Genomic DNA, 22,521 nt, shown 5'->3' with positions numbered 1-22,521 from the left:
AATATATTGGCATGATTTAAATATCAGTGCAGCCTACAACTTTTGGTTGACATCTTTGTATTGGGTAATTTTCCCGCCAATGTTATCTCATTGAACAAAAATGCAGATATATTTTAGATGTAGACTACACATAAACACAGAAGAATACGAAAAGAATAGGAACAGGCAGTTTCCATAAATGATAGCATATTATACGTGTGAACAATTTAAAATCCTGTTTTCTAAGCATTTTGAGATTATTGCCAAATCTATTCCTCTGTAAACTGAGAGTAGGCCACAAAGGGGACAGAGAAGGGCATAAAGGTTGCATGAGGAGCAATGCATGTGAACTGGCATGGCACAGGAGATGGAAGTTGCTGGATTGTGGTCGTGGGGGTGAGTTTCATTTAGGCTGAGTGCCTAGAGTTCACTCGTGATCTGCTAGTCCCAGGTGATGGCATCGAATGTGTCAGAAGTAAGACATTTGGCGTGCATCAACCGGAGTGCAAAGTGTTGAACTGAGTAGAGAGATACAAAATAAAGCCATGCAAAAGTCAACAGGAGCAGTAGCTTGAAAAATAGCCTTCACTTCCTGGAGGAACAGGAAAGGGCAGCTCTTCGTGACGCGCACAAAGACGCTGGAGATTCATTCATTTCATTGAACGCGTGACAGCAAATTTGACAATACTGATGGCAAGAAATTATAATGTGGCGATATTAACCAAGGCGGAAGGCCGACTCTGCTGCCGCCCAAGTGTAATCCTGGAATGCGGGCTTATACCTGCGAATATAGCCCAGGTTCGGAACCTCATGATTGGCTGCCGCCTGTGGCGTTGCCCCTTTAAGGGTACGCACGCGACGGAGTGACGTCAACTCCGTCGCGTGCCAGTTTAAATAAACGGGGCGGCTCCTGGTGACGTCAGTTCACCGGGGAGCCCACACCGACAACATCTCCGTCTCTGTGTCTCATTACCACAGGGGGTGGGGGGCTCACGGAGGCGGCCCATCGGAGACCGCTAACAGTGGCGACGAGACCGGGATCGCTTCCTGGGACACGCGGGGGAGTTCCGCCGCAGCGCAGATGATCGCATGTGAGCGCGCGACGAACTCCGACCGCAGAGAAGGAAGCGACGCACGCGGCCGGCGGCCATTTTGATGAACAGGCCTCGGAGACTCACGGCTTCATAACGAAGCGTCGGTGAGCCATCCGGGCTTAATTTCTGGAAACTTCAGCGGCGGATGGTCGCTGAACACAGCACATGTCAATTTCGTGAGGAAATTTTGACAATTTTCACGATTATTGTCGAGCAGAGGCAGGGAGACTCCATGGGGAGCCTGCTGTTGCAATAGGAGTCTGTCTCTTCCTCTACTCAATTTTTGGACACATCATTGTCTGCATGCTGGCTGGAGTGACACCTTCACGAAGATCACGGCTGGTGGTGAGTTGCGGCCCCTTTCTTGCCAATCTTGTGGGGTGCCTGTGCGCTTTCCACCATGAACCAGGATGCTGCTGCTGCTGCTGCTCCTGCTGTTGTGGGTCCGGCACCGCCTGTGCTTCCACCTGCCCCTCCGCCGAAACCACCGGGGTCCCTACAGCCAATGCCTGAGTTTGATATCTCGGGTGCTCCATTGGGCCTGGGACAGAGGTGGAAGATGTGGATGGATAGGCTGGAGATGTACTTCAGGGCCACAATGGAAACAACGGACGACGGCAAGCTGGCCACCCTCCTGTACTCTGCTGGTCCGGCGGTGCATGAGGTATTTATGTCCCTACAGCCGGTGGACGGATCGTTTGCTGCGGCAAAGGAGGCACTCCATAATCATTTTCTGCCAATGGCCAATGCGGACTATGAACGTTTTCTTATGGGAACGGCTCGCCAAAAAGATGATGAGACTCTGGATGTATTCTTTGGGCGGCTGCGGCGTCTGGCAGCACCGTGTGCCTGGAATGACCCCGAGGTCATGATTAGGAACCAACTCATTCAGGGGTGCAGCTCTGGGAAACTGAGACGCCAGATCCTGCGAGAGCCGGGCATCACCCTCCCTCGCATCCTAGAACTGGGGAGGTGCCACGAGGTCTCTGAACTGCGGGCAACCAGGATGGAAGCGGGTATTCGCCCAGCCAAGGTGGAAGAGATCTGTGCGGTTGGAAGAGGCCGCGGGTTAAGGCGCCCCATGAACAATCAGAGCCAGCGCGCGCAGGGGTCGAATGTCTCCTGCCCGAAGTGTGGCTATGATCTCCCGCACCCCGCGGAGTGCCCGGCAACGGGAGTCAAGTGTGGCAGATGCGGAGGCCCTGACCATTTCGCCAGAATGTGTAAGTCTGCCGCCCCCAAAATTGTGCCGAGGGGACCAGTTCAAGCCGGCTTCTTCCGGCCCCAGAGGGCCTCCAACGTTGCCCAGGTGGACCAAGGTGACGAAGGAGCCCCTCAGGAGGAGGAGGAGGAGGACGAGGATGAGGCGAACGTGTTTTTCGTGTCCAGTGTGAGCGTACTCAAGTCCCGCTCCAAAAGACAACCCAGGTGTAACGTGTTGGTTAATGGAGACTCTGTGCCGATGCTAGTGGACACTGGCGCATCTGTAAATGTAATGGCCCGCCAGCATTACAAGACCATGCTGGCCCCGCCTGCGCTGGCTGCGCCGAGGGCACGCATATTCACCTTCGGCGGGGACCGGCCTTTGCCTCTAGACGGTGTATTCGTGGCCCGTGTGCAGTATGGGGACTCACACATACGGGCTCGATTCTACGTTACACCGGTGAGCGACAACACCCTGCTCTGCTGTGCCGCGGCGGAGGCACTGGGTATTGTCACGTTCGCATACGCAGTATACTTAGAGGACATCCAGGTCCTCCTGGCCAAACATGGATCCCTGTTTGAGGGCATTGGACAGCTGGTGGGTGAGCCGGTCCGGCTCCATATCGATGAATCCATACAACCAGTGGCGCTGAAGCACCGACGGGTCCCTTTCCATCTCAGGGATCTGGTGGATTGTGAACTTGACAACCTCGTGGGGTTGGACATAATCGAAAAGGTTGAAGGACCCACCCCCTGGGTGTCCCCCATTGTCATCGCCCGCAAGCCCAAGCAACCCGATGCTGTGAGAATTTGTGTGGACATGCGGCTGCCTAATAAGGCCATAAAGAGGGAGCGACACCTCACCCCCACCATCGATGACATTATTGCGGAGCTGCAGGGTGCAAGGTTTTTCTCTAAGCTCGACCTGAGATCGGGCTATCATCAGGTGGTCTTGCACCCCGAGTCCAGGTACATTACTACCTTTACCACACATCGGGGTCTCTATCGATATAAAAGACTAAGCTTTGGGGTGTCCTCGGCAGCGGAGGTCTTTCAAAACATAATAAGAGGTGCACTGGCGGATCTGGAGGGCGTCCTTAATATCAGCGATGATATCCTAGTGTACGCCAAATCGGAAACAGAGCATCTGTCACGCCTGTCCAAGACTTTTGAACGGCTACGTCTGCTGGGCCTCACTTTACACAAGGACAAGTGCGAATTTCTGAAGACGGAGATCGAATTCTTTGGGTTCGTATTCAAGGCGGATGGGGTGTCACCAGATCCCCGCAAAGTGAGAGACATCAAGGAGGCGCGCCCGCCCGAAAATGTCGTGGAGGTGAGGAGTTTTCTGGGGATGGTTACTTACTGCGGCCGTTTCATCAGAAATCTCGCATCCCGCTCTGAGCCCCTGAGGTCGCTCACCAAGAAGGACACCACCTGGCAGTGGGGCCCTCTGGAACAGGTGGCATTTGACGATATTCGAGGGGCGTTAGCGGCGCATGACACCATGGCATTCTTTGACCCGAGCCTGCAGACGGAGATCGTGGTGGACGCCAGCCCATATGGGCTAGGGGCAGTGCTCACGCAAGTGGGAAAAGACCAGGAGGTCCGGCCAATAGCATACGCCAGCAAGGCCCTGTCTGACACTGAGCAACGTTACTCTCAAATCGAGAGGGAGGCCCTGGCGGTGCTGTGGGGCTGTCGGCACTTCCGCCTCTACATTCTGGGGCGTCCCGTGACTGTGGTCACTGACCACAAGCCGCTGTTGCCGATCATGGCGGGCTCGTCATCTCGCCCGCCAGTGAGGATTGAGCGTTGGATGCTCGCCCTGCTGGAGTATGGGGTGTCATTGACCTATCGTCCCGGTGCCAACAATGCAGCGGACTACCTATCTCGACACCCCAGGAACGACTCGCAGGTGTCGGCGTCGGCGGAGGAAGCCGACGAACACGTCTGCCTGGTCATAGAGACTGCGACACCCAACTCCATGCAGGTGGAGGAACTTGAGGCGGCTTCGAAAGGCGACGAGTGTTTCTCCATCCTGAAGGAGGCCATGCAGAAGGGTGCCTGGAAGACAGTGCTGGAGGCGGTGGAGCGAAGAACATGTGAGGCCAGGGTCACTCTCGAGCAGTTGTGGAGAGTGAGAGAGGAACTAACATTCTCCGAGTCGGGACTACTGCTAAGAGGGGAAAGGATCGTAGTGCCCCAGGCCAAAGTGGCACAGGTCATCGCGCTGGCGCACCAAGGTCATCAAGGGGCCCCCAAAACCAAAGCTCGCCTCCGTCAGAAGGTGTGGTTTCCTGAGTTGGAGCGGAAGGTGGAGGCGTTCGTGGCCTCTTGTGTGTGGTGTCAGGCGGCGGCCCCGGCCCAGAAGGAACCGTCCATTGAAGCAATGCCCCGCGGGACTCGACCATGGGAAGTGGTGCACGCCGACTCTGGGTCTACATCCAGAGGCACGCATTTTCTAGTGGTGGTAGACGAGTGGTCGAGGTACCCGGAAGTTGAGTTTATAGACTCAGTGGCGTTTGATAACGTGGTGGTGGCGCTGGAGAAGATTTTTGCCACTCATGGCCTCCCCTCTGTGCTGTGCTCGGACAACGGAGCCCCATTCCAGGGGGAGAGTTTCGCAGAGCTCATGAAAGAGTATGGAATTCAACACCGGCGGGTCACCCCGCTGTGGCCCCGCGCCAACGGGGAGGCCGAGCGAATGATGCGCACCCTCAACAAGGTGTTCCGCATTGCCCATGGAAAAGGGGAGTGTTTGCAGAGGGCTCTGTACGTATTCCTACGAGGGTACCGCACCACCCCTCATTCGTCTACGGGGGTGGCTCCGGCAGAAGCACTATTCCAGCGGTGCCCGAGAGATGTCATACCGGAGGTGGGGGACAGAGACCCCGCCGTCATCGACAATGAGCAGGTGGAAGAGGACAGACAGGTCAGGACACAGATGGAGAACATCCGGAGGGGGCTCAGACCCCCACACATCGCGCTGGGGGATGAGGTGCTGGTAAGAAATCGTCACCCTCATGGAAAACTGTCTCTCACGTATGAACCCGCCCCCCTGGACGTGGTAGCTGTCAAGGGGTCAATGGTGACTGCATCGGATGGAACTTCATCGGTAACCAGGAATGCGTCGTTCTTCAGGAAGATTGGTGACCCCAGAGTGGACAACCCGGACAACCGAGAAAGTGAAGGCGCTCTGGATGAAGGTGGGGGAGAACGCGCCGTAGTGGAATCGCCGGCTCGAGGCGGACCCAGTCCAGGAACACCAGCCAGGGACGGTGGCAGGAGGTACCCCCTGAGATCATGGCGTGGGAAACCTGCCCGTCTCAGTGACTATGTTACGGACTGAGCTGGGAGGCTGACCGGGGACTAATGGTCAGGCCATGACAGGTACACACGGGGGATCCGGGGTGGCTGTCAATAAATGGGGGTTTTTGTTGAAACTTATAGAGTGATATGTGTCATAGATGTGTGCTAGTTAAGTACTCCTATTTCCAATTTGTTGTTATGGAAAAGGAGGAGTGTGGCGTTGCCCCTTTAAGGGTACGCACGCGACGGAGTGACGTCAACTCCGTCGCGTGCCAGTTTAAATAAACGGGGCGGCTCCTGGTGACGTCAGTTCACCGGGGAGCCCACACCGACAACATCTCCGTCTCTGTGTCTCATTACCACAGGGGGTGGGGGGCTCACGGAGGCGGCCCATCGGAGACAGCTAACACCGCCCTTGCTCAGGCCACGGTGGATGTGGAGAGGGTGAAACAGTAGCAATTGGGAAGTTAGACAGTTTGTGGGGCCTGGGGACAGTACTTCTTTTCATTCGTTTTCGTCATTTCACGAATATTAGTGATGGATTCACCAAAAGTTGCTTTTCTTTTTAAAGTATGACACACGCATTAATAATGCGTTTTAAATTATATTAGGGGAGGGGATAGGGTCTGTTTTCTTTCAGGGCGAATGTGTGGAAATGGTAAAACAGTAGCATTTATAATGTGTGGGAGTTTTTGGGGAGCATAGTATACTTTTGTTATGCTCCTTTTTAATACATGTTCCTCTTCTCGCGAGTAACAGTGACGTATTCACAAGACTATTGTGCACTAGTGCTGTGACTTGTTTTCAACAGCCGTTAATTCCATGATAGGATTGCTTAAAATAACAGGAATATATTACATTCTCGTGAGAAAATGTCACAAGAACAAGTGGGAAGAGCTCAAATCCTTTTCAAAATGTCTCCTAAAACATGACAAATATTGTGCGCGTTCTCATCACAGTCTCGTATTATCAACTTGTGATGTGTGAGATATAGCAAAAGGCAACCCTTAAAATTCATTGCAAAAAACTTCAGTTCAATTGTCGTGAAGGTGATAGTTTAGTGCAACAAAAACCTTAAAATTCAGCAAGTGTTGAAATCTAAGCTGTCTTAGCTCTGCGCACGCTGTTGCGCGGCCCTTTAGCACACTGATGACACTCCAGTCCCAGTGGCTACATTCGGTGGCTTGACAGGGCTAGTGGCATGGGCTTTCCTAGGCAGTGTGACCCTGGCGTGTGGCTTACAGACCCACTATGGTGAAAGTGTACATGTGACACAGCACCCTCCATGTGATGGAAGTGCTGTAGTGGTTTTCCTTTTAATTCCTGCATATTTCTTACTTCCAGATATGATCCCCTATATCAGTGGCATCACATGTGATGTCATCTGTGATGGCATCAGTGTGCTCTAATTTTCAGTGACACCATCAATGATGTAAAAGGAATATCATAAGTGGTGTCAAATGTGATGTAATTTGCAACGTCATCAGTGTGCTTAAGGGCTGTGCAGAGGAGGGGTGGGGGGAGACAGAGTGCCATGGCTTGGTTTCCAAGAATTGAGGAATTTCAATGGTTTTCCTTTGTTAAACTAATACCTTAACGCCATTTCAATAAAAAAAAAACTGAATTGAATGTCAATGATTTTGCTGTGTTGAATTGATGTGTATTCACAATACACTATATATGTATATGTATATATGTACTCTCTCTCTCTCTCTCTCTCTCTCTCTCTCTCACATGAAAAATAATTTGTGTTAATTTCTATTAGCCTGAACTAGAAAGGATGGGCAAAGTGCATTACCCAGGATGCCTTGAATTTGACCGATTTGGATAAGAGAGCAAGGTTGGATCTGGTACTATGGCCATAGAGGTACAAGTGGTTTTATGGGATAGAGCCCTACTTAATGGGACAAGTGCTCATTTAGTTGGAGTTGGGAACTTTAGATGCTAATGTGTATAGGTACATTGAGCCAAATGGCCGCTGCACAGTGGAGTGGAGAGTAGCAGGCCATTTATTGTTTTTAAAAGAGCCAGTAGCAGAAACGCCTGTCTGGAAAATAGGGCGATTGAGCTAGAATGAAGCAGGAGAAGAGGGGAGCAAACTAATAGATACATGATTTTAAAGGAACAACAAAAGATGACCCAGCTGTGGGCTGAGAGAGCGGTGTTGGGATTGAATTGGACTGGGGTGTGTGTTCCCTGATCCCGTGGCTGAGGTCTGGCGGCTCAAGTGCGAGAAAGGCGGAAAATGGCTCCCCTTTCCATTGATCTTCTGTTATTAATGGCTAAGGGTTCCTTTTTCTTATTTGTTATGTTGTGATGTATTGTGGTCTCTTAAATTATCTTATGCATTATTTGAATGGTGATTATGTGGTCAGAAGCCATTTCAAAGTGCTAGATGCTATGTAAGGACCTGGGATCTACAAAGCAAAAAAGCCCTTTTGAAAAAGATTTCACTCCCCTGTGAGGTTTGGGGTCCGTTTCTTTAACCTCACAAAAAATCTATAGACTCATTAATCTTTTTTCCTTCACAGCCAGGAATAATTCATTTTTATAGGAATCTAGAGCGCTGCCCTTAAGGGTGAGACGGAAAAAAATACCAGGCGGCACCACACAATTCCCTTCTATGCCTTGTGTATGTTACGGCATGCGGAAGTCACGGAGAGGGGTGTGTATTGCGACGATTGTTAATTCAATACAAAAATAGAGTGCACCCTATTGAACTGGTAGCCCTGGGCCCCTGAATATGTCTAGTGACCTCCGACCCGCATCTTCATTCCCCGACACTAAGACGTGCGGTTTGTGTCTCTAAAATGTATGCCACAAGACAGACATTACTGGCAAAGACAGAAGACATTCAGTTCAGTCTATTTGAAAAAAATATCAAGTGCACTACAAAGCAATAGTCAATAGCTATAAAATATATGTAAACACATATGGAGAGAGAGCGAGAGAAGGGAATAGTGCATGGAGACTATACAGCATGGTAAACACCAGATGGTAGAAAAAATGAATAGTGTTGTAATATGCTGTAGCCCCCCTTCCTGTTCTGGGGGATTGCATGTATGCCTGCAGAGTGCCAAGAAGGATGTGTGCAAGCTTTGAAGGAGGCCCTTGGGGCAGCCTATGAGGAATATTGGGCCACAAACAGAAAAAAGGTCAACACATTTGTGCAAAGGTCAATGACTGGCACAAAAGGAAGTTGTTGCCCTCCTCTTCCAGGGAACTGAGGGCCTTTGCACAAACGAAAACCAACTTCCTCTTCCGCGGTCATTAGCGTGGCCTTCACAGAGCCTTGCATTCATGCGTGTCTATGTGGCATTCCTATGGTGGCTCGGTCAGAGAGCTCGAGAGTCCTGCCCGCCAACGCATAGGCCTAGCAATTATTTGGCGCACGCACCAACTCCAGTTTGTTGTTCTTAATTTATTTTCAACACTTGCAATTGCATGATTTGCATAAATTGTATCTGCAGTTTTTGACGATGCAAGGGAGCCCAGAGTTGTATTTTAACAGCTACAAAGCCACATTTTTAAAGAGGAATGGAAGAGCATTAGAGGGCTGAGGGAAGGTGTCGCATGCACACTGCCAGGGCCAGTGATACACCGAAGAGCCAGGGTCTCTGTGATGTCACTCTCACTAGTTCTAAATCTCCTCTCTGAAGCCCACCCCATTAAGGAACACGGTGAAGGTTCACAGAGTGAGGTGTGGCTTTCTTTCAATGTCTGCATAGGGTCCAAAGAGTGCTGCCAGTCCATGGTCCATATTAGAGCTAGCCTTCTAGTGACTGCGCTTCGCACACGTTAAGAGACAGGGTGATTGAATGACCAGGGGGAGTGAGTGGCGAGACAGAGCTATCAATGGCCACTGCATCCCTTACTGGGAAGTAGCTTGAGCAGAGGACATTGGGTGATTATGAAGAATACATTATGCCGAACAATCAACACCACCTAGTAAGGCAAAATATATATGGATTGTGTATAGATGGACGGATAGAATTGTGGAGGCAAACGTCTGCAGGTGTCACTAGGCCACAAAGGTCTGGCTCCCATGTGGTGTCTTGTAACCACCATTTGTTCTGACTCCTGGGTGGAACTTTAATGCCAAACAGAAGGACCTTAAGATATTGTTGCAGATTCATGGTGTTTGGTATGCAACCGAATGCACCTACTGAAAGGCTCCGGGACGCAGGTGGTGAGCCGTCCCGGGTGGTGGTCTGGCGTGGGAAGTGGCAAATGCTAGGCTCCTTTCCATTGGTGGTGCTCGCCACGTATGCCATATCTATGCAGTGGAGGGGTGTAACTGTTTCCCCTGAATATGCAAAGCGACTGAGGGTAGCAAAGGAGCCCAAAACCAGCCACGGGTTGTCCACGAGGAGTGGGGAACTCCCGATGACAAACTAAAAAGAATACTGGGTTAAAATCAGGCATTTTCAGCACACTTTCTGTGAATATTTGCATAAAATCCACAATAGGCTTCGTAGGGTAACACCAACAAAAATCCAATATTTGTATGTGTATTTTATTGTGGTGTTAAGCCCCCGTTCCAAGGGCGGGAAAACGGGCTTAAGGCCATTAGCTCCTTGGGCTAACAGAGCAGTAAACCGAGGTGCTAAAAAAAATGTGTTTCCTTCGTTCAACAGGACGGAGCTACTCTTCCCTTTCCATGGCGGCCTGCAGGAGCAGAGAGGAAGGAGCAGCGGTGATGGGGAGTGGCGCTGCTGCAGAAATAAGGTAAGCGGGGGGGTGGGAAGGGACAAAAATAATTATAAATAATGGGACGCAGGGTAGATGGCGGCGGGGGAGCTGGCCGTCATGTGGGATGGAATGCAGGCTTTCCCCGGCAGTTTAAGCACAAATTCCTAGCCACCTGATTGGCTGGCTCCACCTGCCAGGGTGCTAATGAATTTTATAGTGCTTGACGCCCAAGCGTTGAACATAGCAACGTCAGTACAAGACATGGGGAAAAGCAACAACAACAAAAACAGATCAAAGCGGTAGAACATGGGCGTATAGACGAGATTTGAAGAGAGGAAGGGATGGCGTGGAACGCAAACATTCTTAGGGGCCAAGAGAGCAAAAAAAGAGAAAAGGGGATGAGGCACAATGAGCCTGAGGGACTGTTATGTTATTTTATTTTGCATTTATATAGCACCTTATATACCATTGGTATGGTCTGAAGGCGCTGGTAGGTTGAACGCCCTTGGGAACCGAAGTTCAGATCAGTAGAGAGAGTAGAGAGAGTCAAAAGGTGCGTGTGAGCACCGGTATGTGTGCAGCTCGTGCGGTATTCGTGTAACAGCTGCTTCTTAGCGGTAGGTGTGGTGGTTGAGAGATCAGGAGTAAGTGTTCGTTCTGGCAGGATTTATCCAGACCGGATGTGGCTGCGTTAGGCCTGAGGAGAACACCTGGCTGGGGGGTGTGTAACCAGCAGTGTTTACTTAGAATGATGTGGAGTGAGCGGCGGATGTTGGTATGAGAACAGTAATACCGAATGGTGTCATAGTATCTTTGTGTTCTAGTTGAGTGGTGATGTAAAGGAGAGAGTAAGCGTGGTGGTGTGATATGATGGGTTATATGATCTTTCAAACGTTCTCTGTTTTCCAAAACATACTATATACGTCACGCAATTCTATGCACTCCAGTCCGTTCCATGCACTCCTATCCACTCCGTGCACCCCAGTCTTCTCCATACACTCCGGTCCGCTCCACGCACTCATGCATTTGAGTCCGCCACGCACGCTCGAGTCTGCCCCGCGCACTCGAGTCCGCCCCGCGCATGCACTCTTGTCTGCTCCACGCATGCACTCTTGTCCGCCCCGCGCATGCACTCATGTCTGCTCCACGTATGCACTCTTGTCTGCCCCACACATGCCCTCCTGTCTGCCCCACGCATGCCCTCCTGTATGCCCATGCTCTACGCATTCAGCAGCTCTATGTACTCCTCCATTCTACGCACTCATCAGTACTGGATGCAATCTGTGCTTGTTTGTTCTACTTATTCGTCCGCTCTACCCAACACACGTCCGCTCATTCTGGGCACTCGTTCGCTCCAGGCACTTGTTCGCTGCAGGCACTCATCTGCTTTATGCGCTCACACGTAATGAGCATTCACCTGTTTTACGTACTCATCCCCTCTACGCACTCATCCCTTCTAGGCAGTCGTCCCCTCTGCAGGCACTCGTCCGCTTTATGTGCTCACACGTACTACTCACTCATCCCCTCTACGCACTCATCCACTCCCCGCACTCATCCGCTCCCCGCACTCATCCGCTCCCCGCACTCATCCACTCCCCGCACTCATCCACTTTAAGCACTCGTGCTTTTCACGCATTCAACTGCAACATCCTGTTCTATATATTCTTTTCTACACTCATCCGCTCCATACACTCATCCGCTCCATACACTCATCCGCTCCATAAACTCATCCACTCTATAAACTCATCCACTCTATAAACTCATCCGTTCTATACACTCACCCGCTCTATACATTCATCTGCTCCAGCGATCTACGTATTCTCTGCACTTCCGTATTCATCCGCTATCCACACTCATGCGCTCTACATACTCATCTGCTCCACATACTCATCTGTTCTACACACTCGTCCGGTTTACGCTCATCCGTTCTGCACATTCATCTGTTTTACGCACTCCTGCGTTCTACTCGCTTCACTGTATTTACGCACTCATCCGCGCTACACGCTCGTCCGCTCTACACACCCAGCCGCCCTACACACATCTCCTCCACATGTTCATCCATTCTATTCATTCATCAGATCTAGATATCCATTAGATTTCCACACTCATTCGAACTATATAGTTATCTGTTCTTCCACTCATGCATTCTTCCACTTAGCGCATTCATCTGTTCCACCTGCTTCATCCATTCTCTAACTATTTCATCCACACCATTCACTTTGTTCACTCCTTATGCATTCTGTCCATTTCAGGAGTTTAAATCTCTTTACTGTTTCCGTTTGACTTACTCTTATTCACCATTTCATTGTTTTGATCTATTTTATTCGTTTAATTCTGTTTAATCTTCTATTTATTATTAGGGGTTATTAGCTGTCAATTTCTCACATCAGGTAGTTTATTGGATTGGTGTCATTGAGTTGCTGTTAGTCTGTTTGGGTTAGTTTGGTACGGGTTGGTTTTAGGGGAAGAGCCTGGTTTTCAGCAGTTTGCGGAAAGACGTTAAATCCTCAGTTAGGCGGATGTGGGGTGGGAGTGAGTTCCATAGCGTGGGGGCCAAGGCTGAGGATTATGAGGAAGAGAGATTGGGAACGAAGTAGACGAGTATGTGAGTAGAAAGAGATTAAGGAAGAGAGATATGGAGCCATAGACGTATTTGAAAACAACATAGAGGAAGTTAAAAAGTAGACGATTTTCAAAGGAAAGCCAATGCAAAGAGGGCAGAGCAGATGTGATAGAGTCACAGGCAGACAGTGAGCAAAGTACCCGAATTGAAGAATGGTATATAGAGTGGAGAGGCGCAAGATGAGATGCAAGGAGTCCAAGGAGGAGAGAGGAGAGGTGAAACAGTTGAGAGAAGACAAATGAGGAAATAAGACATTTCATAGTGAGAAAGGTGAGAAACCAACAGGCTTTTTTTAATATTAAATAGTTGATAGCAACAAGACCAGGAGAGAGAAGAGATCTGAGCAGGGAAGGATAGTGAAGAATTGAGTATGACACCAAGATTACAGGCAGAGGGAAAAATAGAAAGAGAACAGTGGGAGGGAAAGACAAGGGGGCAGGCGGTTAGGCAGATGTTCGAAGCTGGGACGAAAAGAACCTCTGTTTTTCAAGGGATTGAGGTGAAGATAGTGAGTGGACAGCCAGGATTGAATTGGAAGGTAGAGTGGACGGAATCAGTAAAAGAGGGAAAATATAGGAAGATTTGTGAATCTTCCAGAATAGATGTGAAATGAAAAACCAAAGGACAAAATAACAGAGCCAAGAGTAAAAGTATAGAGAGAAAAAAGGAGAGGACCAAAAACGGAGCCATGAGAAACACTGTAAGATGGGGAAAATGGGGAAGGAGTGCCCTGAGTGGTAGGACAGTTAAGAACAGAATCACAGAAACCCCAATTGGCAAGAGAAGAAAGTAGGATAGTGATGTCGACCAATAGATGTAACAAGTCACCAACACCAATGTGGTCTAGTACCAGATAGGAACATTCACACAACCTTCACCCATTGCTGTCTGGTATAAAATTCCATAACACAGTGAAGAAATGTCCAGAATAGACCCGCCAATGAGTGCCAAAACCATGTAGGAACACTCGTTAAGCTGCTTCACCCTTGATGCCCATTATAAAATGCTATATCACAGTAAAGAAATGTCCAGAGTGGAACCATCAATGCGTGCTTGTACAATGCAGGAACACTCCTTATGCTGCCTTCCCCCTTGATGTACAGTGAAAAATGTCATGCCACAGTAAAGAAACATGTGCAGACTAGACCCACCAATGTGGGCCAGTACCACGAAGCAACACTCATCATACGTAACAAAAATGCCATGCCACAGTAAAAAAATGTACAGGCTGGGCCTACCAATGTGTTCAATTACCAAATAGGAACATTCATGCAACCTTCACTCATTGCTGTCCAGTATAAAATTCCATAACACAGTGAAGAAATGTCCAGACTGGGCCCACCAATGAGGGCGAGTACCGCATAGGAATACTCATTGTAAGCAAGATTGTTTTAAGTGTACCCACATGTGTTAACTCGCCTGTGCTGTCTTCATGTCTAGATTGGACCCACCATGTCGGCCAGTACAATGTAGGAACACTCATCATAGTCCCTTCATCACTGATGCCCAGTAAAAAAATGCCACATCAAAGTAAAGAAAATTCCAGACTAGACCACCAATGAGTGCCAAAACCATTTCAGAACACTTCTTATGCAGCTTTCACCGTTGATGCCCAGAACAAAAGGCCATATCACAATAAAGAAATGTCCAGACTGGGCTCACGAATATGGGAGAGTACCACGTAGGAACACTCATGCTGCCTTCACCCTTGATGCCCATCCCTCCCAATCAGAGGTTGGTTCCCAGGGCCCGGCACCCATACATAAGCATTCACACTTCATTCATTCTTCATTTACTCTCACATTCACAAAGACGCATCAGCATTCATATGGCATTCATTCTTCATTTACTCACACAAACAAACACAGACCCTTGAATACATGTACACACAAACACATTTTTTTTAAATGTTCTTATCTGAAGCTTCAGTCCGTATTACTGTCCTCTTAGCGTCACGATGCCTGCTGCAATGGATGATCCTGCACAGCATACAACAGGAACCAGGATGCAGAGAGAGCTTCCTGGCTCCTGCATATGCTCCAGTATCTGGATGTATGTGGAGGTGCAATAGCGCCCCTTCCCACATTCATCTCGCAGTACCCCAACCTGTATCCCCAAAAAGCCCCGGCCTTGCATGGCTCATTGGGCATTCGCGCTGGGGTACTACTGAACTTTCAAAGGGAAAGGTTTCTCTTTGACAGTTAGTCAAAGCCAGCCCAGGAGTGCTCCATCAGCTGCTGCTGCTGCATCTGGGATATCGCTCAGTGTGTTCAGTGAGCTGGCTTGGCTCTTCCATAATGAGTTGCGGGTCAATGCCTCGTCGCCCATTATGGATGAGACACCCCTACCTCTATGGTCTCTCTGACTGGGGCCTGAGAAGAGGCTGACACGGCCCAAAGAGTCCCCTTTAGTAAAACCAAAACGGTTGGCATTTAGGAGGCATGTTATTACTTACTTAGCAATGGTATCAAAAACAAGTATCTGTAACGTTTTGTCAGCATGTGTTTTTATTACGTGTGTGTAACTGTCGGAGGTCTGTGTTGGAATAAAATGTTGGTGTGTTTTACGCCAGCACACAGGTCAGCGATGGATTCCTCTTCTCCTATCTCTATCTCTCTCTCTGACACACACACAGACACACAGCTAAAAATGGTTGAACAAAATGTCACCAAATTCTTCATGCATTGACACCTTTCTTCAATAGGGGGGCTTTTATGAATGTCGAATTCCATTTATCTTTTTATGAATGATTTGGATTAATGGATGGCACTATTAAGCATGTGGGAGATAGTTATGTGCTGTCTGATCCCCAAGTTAAGCACTTGGTTCGTTGATATTTGATTTACGTTTTCAGAAATGAGCCTTTGGACTTTCAAATACTAGATGTGCTCATCAAAATCATCAAAAAACAATACCTCCAAACACTATCTTAGACACAAAGTTGTTTAATTTTGGCTCCAGCGTCTAGCAGAATATATCAAACGAGTGCCTGCTATGATGTTCAAAAAACAGTTTACAGATGTACTGCATTTTGGGCTGTTAAAATTGTAATTCTGGTGCTTGGATTCATGAACCCAAGCTCTAGATTTAGTTGGTTTGCGTAAGCAGAGACAACTTAAAACTGGAATTACAAACCTACATCATTGCACTCCCCTTTAAAATCACAATAAATACTTTCAGAGAGAGAAGTACAAGTTACTTATGCCCGGTACGGTGGGAGGAACATCCAGTCGAAAGAATGTTACCTGGGGTAAGTAACTTGTTCTCCGAATGGATTGTGTCCTCCCACGTATTCCTCATCTTTAGATAGACTCCCAAAGCAGTGTAAGGTTTGGAGGAGGTAGTAAGAATTTTTGAATCATAACATTAATTCTCAGGTTTTGTCATGGATAGAATGCAGAACCACCTTTCCAAATCCTCCTTCCTGACTTGAAGACGAGTCAGGCAGTAGTGTTTTGTGAAGGTATGAATATTAGACCAGGTGGCTGCCATACAAATGTCATTTATCAGCACCCCTTTGCAAGGCGGAAGATATAACCATGCCCCTTGTGGAGTGAGCCCTCAGGCCTTCTGGGGGATCCTTTCCTGCAAGCCTGTAGCATTCTGTGATGCTTAGGATTATCCCTCTGGGTAATGTTTGCTTTGTGACTGCCAACCCCAATTTGGGTCCTGCGCACCCCACAAAGAGTTGGTCATCTTATCTTAGCCATACGTGCTATGTAAAAACTAAGTGGCCTTTTTGGGTCCAACCTTTGTAGTCTTTCCTCCCCATTCCTAGGATGTGGAGGTGGAGAGAATGCTGGCAAAACAATCTTCTGAGAGACGTGAAAATCTGATACAACCTTCGGAAGAAATGTGAGCTTAATTCTTCGAACACCTTTGTCTTTATAAAAGGTTGTAAATGGTGGTTTGCAGGATAAGGCCTGTAACTCACTCACCATGTGGGCTGATGTCAGAGTGACTAATAAGATGGTCTTTATAGTCAGCAGTCTCAATGGACATGAGTGGAGTGGCTCTAAAGGAGGGCAAATATCAGCACTAGATTTAAATCCCAAACCGTGACTAGAAATGGGACAGGAGGGAACACATTTGTGAGCCCGTTTATGAATTGAATAATGAGTGTCATTTTTAATTAGGAAACTTCTTCCGATGTGCGCTTAATGATTTAAATCGCCGTTGAGTACCCCTTGATGGTTCCAATCTGGAACCCCAGATTTGCCAGATGCAACAAGAAAGACAACACCATAGTTGTATCGCTCTGAAAAGGGTGTACATTCTTTTCCCTGCACCAGCTTCAAAATGTGTTCCAACAGCCGCAGTACAGGGACTTCATTGCTGGCCTTCTGGCTGAAAGAAAAATCTCCATTACTCCTCCGGGAGATCCCAATCCTTATATCTCAACCTCTCAGAAACCATGCATGAAGGTTGAGTGTCTTGACCTCTGGATGGAGAACCCGACCCTCCTCTCATGAGAGCAGTTCCTCTCTTTGTGGAAGATGTATTGGAGGACAGATGGACATGTCCAGATGGTCCGGGTACCACTTCCTCCGGGGCCAATACGGAGCAATTAGGATTATAGATTTCCCAAATGTTATCAACCTCCAGATTACCTGAGGAATGATGGGGACTGGAGGAAACATGTATATGAGTGGAAACTCCCAATCCACTATAAACATGTCTCCTAGAGCTCATCTTGGGGGAAATTCCTTGGAGCAGAACAGTTTGCTCTTTCCAATAAACACTGGTCGCCAACAGGTCTATCTGAGGGGTTCCCTAAAGGGTGAAGATCTCTTGAAGGACTTCCTGACCTAGCTCCCACTCATGTGAGACTGCTCTGCCTGTTCAGAGCATCCACTGCCGTGTTCTCCTACCCGGCTAGGTGAACTGCTGCTAGGTAGATTCCTTCTTGAATTGCCCAGAACCAGAGCTACATTGCCTCTTTGCACAGTGGTAGTGAGCCTACACCTCCTCTCTTGTTGCGGTAGTGCATGGCGACTGTGTTGTCCGTCATCATCAGAACATTCTTTACCCGTACAGAGAGCAGAAAGCCTTCATCGCTAGTCTGATTGCCCTCAGCTCCAAAAGGTTGATGTGTAGTTTGGACTCCGATGGAGACCAATGACCGCTGACCGTCAGATCGTTGGCGTGGCTCCCCACCCCACCCCGTGAGTGAGGCGTTCATAAATACTGTTATCTCCGGCCATGGTTGTCAAAAATGTTCTCCCTTCAGGATGTTGCCCTCGCAGGCCCACCACAGGACATCCTGTGCGACCCTGTTTGGGAACTGAAGCTGATCTGATGAATCTACGTGATCACATGCGCTGCCCGTAACTGCACTGACGAAAATGTCACCTCCAATTACGGCACAGCACAGTGATCAGATAGATCACTTTCGCCCACATGCCCTGGTCCGCATCCCCCCAACTTACCTTTATGGGGGGGCACTTCTGTATGCACCGCTGAGTGCATTGTATCCCTCTAGCCTCAGTTCCTCCCATTTACATGGGTCGACACTGACGCTGCAGGGTATTTTTAAATTTTTGTAGCCACCTTTGCCCCTGCTTACCCTGACTCCGTTACTACACCCAAGAGGAGCGGGTGACACCCTCGGGACCCCCGCTACTCTTGGGCTCAGTAATGGGAGTCAGAATTTTCGGGAAAGATGCAGTAATGTGATGGTCGCAGTAATGGAGGTGTGATTTTGGTATTATTGCAATCTGACATCTTGCCAGAGAAATTAGACTACTGAGTTCTGAGGCCCCACTGGAGGGATCTCATTCTCAGGCGAGCATCTGGCAACAGGAGAATGCAGGATGCCATGAGGCCGAGCAGCCACAGGAAACCAAAAGCTGGAAGATGCTGGGCACGCTGGAATTTGGTGACCATCTGCAGAATGTGCTGAGCCCTCACCTCGGGTGGCAAGGCTTTTCCTGAGGACACATCCAGGGCTGCTCCAATGAACTGGAGTTTTTGAGATGGTATCATGTGGGAATTCTTGAAATTGAGAGAGAAGCCCAGTCTGTGGAGAGAATGTCAGGTTATGCTGAGATGTTCCAGGACCTGTTCGGGAGAACGCGCCCTGATCAGCCAATCGTCCAAGTAGGGGTAGATGTGATTCCCGACTCTCCCGAGACTCGCTGCCACAACTGCCATCAACTTGGTGAAAACCATCAGAGTGGAGGTCAGCCCGAACGGCAGAACTCAAAATTGATTATGAGAACCACCAACAGCGAGCCTCAGGTACTTTCTGTGCTTGTGATGGATAGGCACGTGAAAGTAATCATCCTGGAGGTCCAATGACACCATCCAATCCTGAAGCTGGAGAGCTTAAAGGATTTGAGAAAAGATGACCATCTTGAACTTGTCGTTTCTGAGGAACTTGTTCAAGCATCTCAAGTCCAAGATGGTTCTCCATCTCTGTCCTTCTTGGGGATTAGGAAATAAGGAGAATACCACCCTTTTTTCCTCTCTGTCACAGGTACTGGTTCTGTAGCACCTTTCTCTTGCAGACTCAAACTCTCCTGCAACAGGAACGGATCTGGAACTTTGAATGAGTGGCTCCCCGGTGGATGATGGAGAGGCCTTCTTAAAAAGGGGAGGCAGTAGCCCTGGCTACTGTTTCCATAGGCCATGCATCTGAAGTAATGCCTCACCATTCTTGCAAATGCTGACTCGTCTGCCTCCCACCTGGGTTTTGTGAGTTAAGGCCTGACATAGGTTTTGAGGCAGCTGATGCAGTGGCTGAGAGTAAAGTAGATGTTGCTTGGGCAGACTAGACACTTCTCCCCCATCCACCACGAGGGACTTGTTTTTGGCCCCTTTTGACCGGTCAGTCCACTTGCTCTACCAAAAGAGTAGTAACTAAAGGACCTACCCCTCCAAACGGCTCCACTGAGGTGTGATGGTTGTGGCTGTCTGATGGTGGCACCAAGTGATTTGGTTGCTGCCTTCGAGGTCTGCAGCTTCCCTAGGCTCTCGTCAGCCTTGCTGCCAAACAACTGAATGCTGTCAAAGGGCATGTTGAGCAGTCTGGACTGCATGTCCGGTGCAAATCCCGACTTCCTCAACCACACAAACCTGCGTATCACAGTGTTCACTGCCATGGCTCTGAGGATACTGTCTGCAGAGTCCAAATCTGACTGGAGAGACTCACACATCGCTTCCTTTCCATTTCTCACAATGTTCAATGTTCAGGAGGCCGTCTCTCTCTTCTCCCTCAAATGTGTTCAGCCACCATGGTGATACAGTCCCAACAGGTGAATGAGAAAAAGTGTGCAAGTGGCATTGGCTGACTTTAGCACCATGAGAACACCTTTTTCAGCATTGTGTTGAAACGCTTATTGTCTCTATCTGGCATTATGCCACTTGCATGGACGTGGAGGTTGCTGCTTGGACCACCAAGCTTTCCCGTGTTGGGTGCCTAGATAAGTACTCCGGATCGCTACTTGAAGGTCTGTATTTTTTGGTGAGGTTCTTTTTGACAGACGGACTGGTATCCGGTGCTTCCCAATTTGCTTTAACCCTCTTTTGCGGAGCAATGTGACAAGGTAATACAGGGTCCTTTTGTGGTACCTTATCTAAAATATCAGTTGGATTGTCCTGTTCAAATGGAGGAGCCGGCCTGCCCCATCCCAAGAATTCCTTTACCCTAGACATTAACTGTCTATAGGAAGCATCTGTATGCTTGGCCGGGTCTCGCTTGCCAAATTTCAGCTCTGGTGATGTATCAATGCCACTTGCTGATTTTAAATTATCTTAGAGTTCCTTCATTCTGTAGTCCTCTGAAATTAGGGCCTCAAGAACATTCGGTGTTCCAAACTCGAGTCCAAAGGGCGTTGTATGCTGGTCGGATGGCTCATGTTCCTCGTATATGGAGGACAAGGACTTAAAGAAATCGTTTCCAGGGAGTGGTGTAAAGGTTTTCTCTATTTCTTTCGATGGAATCAAAGGTTTCAACACTAACGGCATTGATGACTTGCCGCTGATGGTGTTAATGATTTTGAAGCTGATGGATTCGATGACTTGATGCTTTTAGCTTCACAGGTTTCGACGCTATCAGATGGGGGTCCTCGAAGGACTCGACCCCCGACTCGATGGAGTCTTCGTCAGATGAGGACTAGTCTTGTCGAGACCTCACCTGTTCATTGGGGATCAATGGCTTGTCTCCCGGGCTCTAGCATGCTTGGGATTTGGCCTTAGATTTCTCCTTGTCTGCTTTTTATGACGTGACCGGGACACAGCTTTCTGTTTTTCTCCTTCAAGGGGCTCAGGCCACCTTCTCGAAGATCTCGAGCATTTTCTGCCTGAATACCCCCCATTCGCCTGGAGTTGACGACTTACCTGGGCAGGCTATTTTCTTTTCCGGCTGGGAATCAGAGGATGAGGAAGGCGATCAATGGCACACCTTTCTAGATGAAGATGAGGAGTGGTGTGAACCGTATCGGGAGCAAGAGCGTTTCTTAGACCTCTGCCTTCATGGAGAGTTGCCTCTCGACTCGCTCGACGCATGCCTTTTCGACTGAGTCGTCGAAGGCGATTTTGTAGGGGGCCCACCCACTGCTAACTTCCCCTTACCCTCCTTCAATGCCTTATCTATCATGCACTGGCATGACCCACGATCTGCTGTCCTATGCTCAACACCAAGGCACCACAGACAGTAGGGGATCTGTAATGGGCATCTTGGCGCCGTAGTCATGACACTTTTTAAACCCGGTCTTTAGGGTCGATGAAGAGGCCATTTTCTCGAATGTCGCAGTTTCTGAGGAAACCAAAAGCGTGCCGTAATCTTCGAATCGTAAGCTATCGCTGAAAAATAGAACTGAAGCTAACGGGCGCTGTGCGTGTTATATATACTCGTGATGATTTTGACCTAGAGACAGAGGCCCTCGGGGGACATCAAGTCGACTGCATCGACGCACAGCACCCTCTGATGAAAATAATGCTGAAGCAGCTGACCCTGGAAGGAAGATATATAAAGATGAGGAATACGTGGGAGGACACAATCCATTCAAAGTGAACATTAGAAGAGGGTTCATTCAAAAGCCTCAAAGAATCCAAAATGTATCAGTTAAGATAGCAAATATCCTCTCTCTCAAGGCATAGCCCACCACACTCCTCCACTGCAAGCACCCATCGTCTGTGCACAGATCCACTATTTGGGATTGATTGGAAGATTTGGCAGGGCATCCCTTTCTCGTAAGTGTGTGTTTCTGCATCAAAATATTCTACAATTCGGTTATAAGGGTGGGCAAGGGGAGGAGTATGGCTTACAATGAGGATTAATTCAGTACAAAAAAACAGAACTTCCTCTTTTGGTCTCTTCTTGCTATGTGTACACCAAGTGACCTCAGCACTGCCCAAACATCCTTCAGCTGTAAGAGTTGTCAGGTTGCTGTGCCTGCTGAAAACAATGCAAACTGATCCAGGGTTTCGCCAGGTCTCCATATCGGTGCTAGCAGGGAACTTGTTATTTTTCCATCTTATGAGAGACATTAGTTAATGTTTGTTACAGTTTTTTCTCTTTTTTGGATCAAACAAGAATTTGTCCCAGATTCTGGAAGTTCAATGAATGCTGAATTCAGTAAACCTTGACCCCCCTCAGAGTTGTAAAAACTATGC

The 22,521-nt window shown here is 48.7% G+C and overlaps 1 protein-coding gene across 1 annotated transcript in view; it reads right to left on the bottom strand.

Annotated features, from left to right (window-relative positions):
* The window catches only part of MEGF10 (multiple EGF like domains 10), a 373,462-nt gene that overhangs the window by 62,936 nt on the left and 288,005 nt on the right, over positions 1 to 22,521 (bottom strand). The window lies entirely within an intron of this gene.

Source organism: Ambystoma mexicanum, chromosome 6p (assembly GCF_040938575.1).
Source record: "Ambystoma mexicanum isolate Mex_15411 chromosome 6p, UKY_AmexF1_1, whole genome shotgun sequence".
NCBI lineage: Eukaryota > Metazoa > Chordata > Amphibia > Caudata > Ambystomatidae > Ambystoma > Ambystoma mexicanum.
Note: the sequence above shows the minus strand (reverse complement) of the source record. Positions and strands in the feature narration are given on the sequence as shown.